This window comes from Salmo trutta, chromosome 17 (assembly GCF_901001165.1).
Source record: "Salmo trutta chromosome 17, fSalTru1.1, whole genome shotgun sequence".
Classification (NCBI taxonomy): domain Eukaryota; kingdom Metazoa; phylum Chordata; class Actinopteri; order Salmoniformes; family Salmonidae; genus Salmo; species Salmo trutta.
This window is the reverse complement of record NC_042973.1, coordinates 51863103-51868474: the sequence shown is the minus strand read 5'-3', so window position 1 is coordinate 51868474 and position 5372 is coordinate 51863103. Positions and strand designations below refer to the sequence as shown.

Below are 5372 nucleotides of genomic sequence, written 5' to 3'. Positions count from 1 at the left end.
CAGGGTCGTGACGACAAAGCCAGGGGTGTCCGAGGACGAGTGGCTGTTTGGGGGATGAGAGTTCCATGAGTTGAATGGTTTCGGTGTGAAAGACTCCAATCTGGAGGGTGACGGTCGGTGTCAGGTCGTGATGAAGCCCGTGCCCAATGGCTGCCCGTCCAGGGTGTTAATCCTTAAGGGAGGGGTGACAGGTGTTAGATCAATGTCAAGCTCTTGTACTAGCTGGTGATCGATAAAATTACCTGCTGCTCCCGAATCTATCAAGCCTTCTACATACTTGGTAACCCCCTTCACGGTTATCAATACTGGGACGGAGCATTACTTCTGGGAGATATTTAGAAATAAGAACACGCCTACCTTCATGGCAGCGGGGGGATCCTTCTCATCTCTCCGTGGGGGGCGAACAGGGCAATGGCTGAGTAGATGGTCTTTCCCTCCACAGTATAGGCAGAGTCCTTCTTGGATCCGCTTTTGACGTTCGATACATGGGAGAGAAACATGGCCCAACTGCATGGGCTCAGGAAGACTCGGACGGGATGACGGATTTCATGGAAAGAGAAGGTTTCGGGTTCCTGGGTGGCAGAGTTCTTCGGCGGTCGGCAATGAGGTGGTCGATGGAGATGGACATACGAATGTATTGATTTAAATCCTGAAGGTCACCTCTACAGGCCAGCTCCACCTGAAGTTCCTTGTTTAGCCCTCTTCGGTAGATGGTAAGTAAAGCAGCCTCATTCCGTCCACTCCCTGTGGCCATGGTGCGGATCTCAAGAGCATACTTGGCCAAGAGCTGAGTTTGGATTGGTCTGCCATTTAGCATGCTTCTGTCTATTTGAGCTAGTCAGTATGTCTAGGTAATTCTGTCTAACGTGACTTTAAAAAAATGTATCACGTAGTAAAACTGCATAAGTGTTGCTCTCCACTTTATTGAGGACCGAGATTTGAAATCAGTGGAATTCTAGTGATAGCTAAGGAGATGTAGAAAACACCTGTCTCCAAATTACATGGCATCCGACAGGAGACGCGTCCATCCATGATGTATACGGGTAAGATAGCCTAACTAGTTATATTTTCAGATATTACACGTTTCTAATTTTGACAGAAAGTGGTTTCATTTCAAGTTAAAGTGTACTGTTAGATAGCTAAAGTTAGCTGGCTGGCTCGCTAGCTAACGTTACGTGTATGATCTTATTATTCGTATCTCAGAGCCATTTGGTTGGCTAGTTATAAGCTAATTTTAATTAGCTAACATTGAACCTCGTTGGTTAGCTACCTGCAGATTCATGCAGGGTAGTAACGTCATGAGTTGGGATTATGGTTCATTGTTTATCTAGCTAGCTAGCTACATGTCTTAACAAAAGACTCCACTATGCAAGTATCCATTTCAGTAGAATGTAACTGCAACAACTGTTGATAGACGTACTAGCTGGTAAATTTGCTATGGCTATCAACTCTGATTTCAGACCACGGGTAAGATAGTTTAGCTAGCTACATTTTGAGATATTACACAATTCTAATTTTGACATAAAGTCTGGCTGGCTCGCTAGCTAACATTACATGTATGATCTTATTAGTCGTATCACAGAGCCATTTTCTTGACTAGTTATAGCCTAATGTTAGCTAGCGAACATTAAACCTGGTTGGTTAGCTACCTGTGGATTCAAGCGGGGTAGTATGTCTTAACAAAAGACTACACTATGCAAGTAAGCATTTCGGGTTGTGTTCGTAAATTCAGTCTGGCCATCTACTCCGATTTCAGAGCACTCTCGTCTAAGTGTGCCAGAGCTGTCACACCCTGTTCTGTTTCACCTGTTTTTGTGCTTGTCTCCACCCCACTCCAGGTGTCGCCCATCTCTCCCATTATCCCTGGTGCATTTATACCTGTGTTCTCTGTTTGTCTCTTGTCTTGTCAGGTCTTACCAGCGTGCTTTCCCGTCTTCCTTTTTCTCAAGTTCTGTTTCTTATTTTTCCCGATTCTGACTATTCTGTCTACCTTGACCCCGAGCCTGCCTGCCGTCCTGTACCTGCCTGACTCTGACCTGATCACGAACCCCTGTCTGTCCTCAACCTGCCCTTTGCCTGCCCTGTGTTTACAATAAATAATCTAAGAACTGTACTATCCGCCTCCTGTGTCTGCATCTGGGTCACATCCTGAGTTGTGATGAGAGTGCTGAATAACTGATGAATTTACAAATGCGCAACGCCTGTTGAATATGGCCGGTGTCAGTAAACGTCGGCAAAAAAAGCGGAATTAAATTGTTGCCAGCAGCATAGTTACAGTCACCAATGCTGTGGATAACATGAAAACAGCCTAACCAGCTCTGCTAGGGCGAGTAAAATGGTCAGAATTGGCTGTTCTCTCATTTGTGTCTGGAAGTAGCTAGCAAGCTAGCCAATGTTAGCCAGTTAGCTTCAGTGCTTGACAGACGTTGTGAGGTCAGAACGTTCAGATCAACCCTACTCATCGGCCAGAGCGTCGTGTGAGCTCTGAACGCTCCGAGGAAATAGAGGACCGAGCACGCCCCCATTCTCATCGACAGGGCTGTAGTGGAGCAGGTTGAGAGCTTCAAGTTCCTTGGTGTCCACATCACCAACAAACTAGAATGGTCCGAACACACCAAGACAGTCGTGAAGAGGGCACGACAAAGCCTATTCCCCCTCAGGAAACTAAAAAGATTTGGAATGGGTCCTGAGATCCTCAAAAGGTTCTACAGCTGCAACATCGAGAGCATCCTGACTGGTTGCATCACTGCCTGGTATAGCAATTGCTCGGCCTCTGACCGGAAGGCACTACAGAGGATAGTGCGTACGGCCCAGTGCATCTGTTTATCATATATGCACAGTCACTTTAACTATACATTCATGTACATACAGCCTCAATTGGCCCGACCAACCAGTGCTCCCGCACATTGGCTAACCGGGCTATCTGAATTGCGTCCCACCAACCACCACCCACCAACCCCTCTTTTACGCTACTGCTACTCTCTGTTCATCATATATGCATAGTCACTTTAACCATATCTACGTGTGCATACTACCTCAATCAGCCCGACCAACTCGTGTCTGTATGTAGCCTCGCTACTTTTATGGCCTTGCTACTGTATATGCTCGCTACTGTTATTTTTCACTGTCTTTTTACTGTTGTTTTTATTTCTTTACTTACCTATTGTTCACCTAATACCTTTTTTGCACTATTGGTTAGAGCCTGTAAGTAAGCATTTCACTGTAAGGTCTACACCTGTTGTATTCGGCGCACGTGACAAATAAAATTTGATTTGATTTGAGTGAAACGCTCTGAATTTCCAAACGGACAATCTGACAGCACAGTTGCAGTCACCAACGCTGTGGACAACATAACAGCCTAACCAGCTCTGCTAGGGCGAGTAATGTTCAGTGAGCTGTTCTCTCATTTGTGTCTGGAAGTAGCTAGCAAGTTACCTTGGGTGCTTGACTGCTGTTAGTACAGAACGCTCACGTCAACCCTTAAAGGGCTGAGTGGGGCTAAAGCTAAGAAGGTGTGAATGATGCTGAATGGGTGTAGACAAAGAAGGGCTCTCCAGTAGTAGTACCAAAATAGTCAAAGGCTATTTGCCCATTGTTCCTCAACTGTAGTGTATGATATACCATTTTCTAGTCTCTACTTTAATCCAACGTAAAAAACACAATTTAAAATGTTGCTACATAAGACCTATTTGAGCCGGTCGGTCACATATTTAAGTCGGTATGTTCTTACCTTCATGTCTATGGCCGTAACTTTTCCCGTTGAAATGTCTCAGTCCTGGCACTCAATACATTGAAATTAAGTAAATACTGTGCAAAAAAGAACAGATAGGTAAAGTCTCATCAGGGCTAAGCAAATGTATTACATACCTCCATGGCTGTCATCCACATGCTGCTTTGGTGAACATGATGCTAGGGCTGTCCTACTTGAAAGACAAATTACACAAATAAAGGGTCTTGTTTCTCCTCTGAATGTACGTATTCATACATGGTGCAAAAAAGTTACTGTTCCTATTTTAAGTCGATATGTTCTTACATTCATACTGTATCTACGGCCATAATTTGTCCCGTTGAAGTGTCTCATTGTAGGCCCTATTTGAAATAATACATTGAAATTAAATACTGTGCAAAAAAGAACAGATAGGCAAAGTCTCATTTGGGAAAAGTGAAAGTACAGGTACTACATACCTCCAAGGGTGTCCTCCACATACTGCTGTGGTGAATATGATGCTTGTCCTAATTGAAAGACAGATTACATGAATAAAGGGGCATGTTTCTCCTCTGAAATGCCATTAGCAGTTAGCAGGACAGGATTTATCCTCCAATGGATTTTTGAATGAATAATGCTTCCCTAACTTGTATTTGGACTCTTGGCCTCTGACGTGGCATATGTGTTATAGGGGAGACAACTAATTCTAAGAATAGAAAATACATAAATACTTTTGGAAATTGACCATGAAAGCTGAATATGGTTCAGAAATTGAACTTTGCATATAATCAAGCATTTAAAAAATCTATTTTACATACCAGCTCTAAAGTCTGCTGGCACCCCAATGTTTTCACGGTTCGATAGAAGCTCCTGATACGGTAGGACTGGCGGTGTGTCTGGAAGAGAAGCTTTTAACATACCGACTCTACTGTCCACTAGCGCCTCAATGTTTTCACATTACATTTGTGCCGTTTCCTAATTGTCTAGACCAGTGAATAATAAGGTAGAGGCATGAATCATTCTGAAAAACACGGACTGTCACATCAGACAAGTTAATTACACTAACAGTTAAAATGAGAGTATATCAGAGACATAAATTAGGCAAAATGACCTGCTCCCTTCATGAACTTAAAGCAACTTCTTTCTCAGGTGCTGTCTGGTGGAGTACATTCGATGGCTAAATTGTTACTTTTGTTATTTTTTCTGATATAACAGATGTCGTCTTTGATACATACTTGTAGAACTACTGTATGTGGCTCGTTCGTTTCATCCAGGAACTGAATTACAGCAAAGTTCATGATCTAAAGACAGGAGAGAATGAGGGAGAACAAAGCATAGAGACCGCTTACAATCAAAAATAATAATTTACACTACAATCACACAAAAAAACCTTGTGAGAGGCGAACAGAAACAAGCAGGGCTATGCCATGTCTACAAGTGGCTCAATGGAAAGCCAGCTTATCCATTCTGGCAAGGAAGAAGAATTCTTCAGCACATTAATAGCGTTGGTGAAGAGGAGATTATCTGATAATCCAGAGAGGTGAAAAATGCAGAGGTGAAAAATGCCTATCTTGGAAGATGGCAAAGGGTAGGTGAAGAAATCAACCATGTTCCTGAACCTCTTGTAGATTACGAAAGTGTTGCCCATTTCATTGACGACCACATT

The 5372-nt window shown here is 43.3% G+C and overlaps 1 long non-coding RNA gene across 1 annotated transcript; it reads right to left on the bottom strand.

Annotated features, from left to right (window-relative positions):
• Positions 1-4215: 4215 nt before the first annotated feature.
• LOC115151327 (uncharacterized) lies at positions 4216-5002 on the bottom strand. Its single transcript, XR_003867277.1, has 3 exons — positions 4942-5002; positions 4525-4602; positions 4216-4233 (listed from the first exon to the last, which is right to left on the bottom strand). It is a non-coding gene; the product is annotated as an uncharacterized LOC115151327 (long non-coding RNA).
• Between the last annotated feature and the right edge of the window lie 370 nt (positions 5003-5372).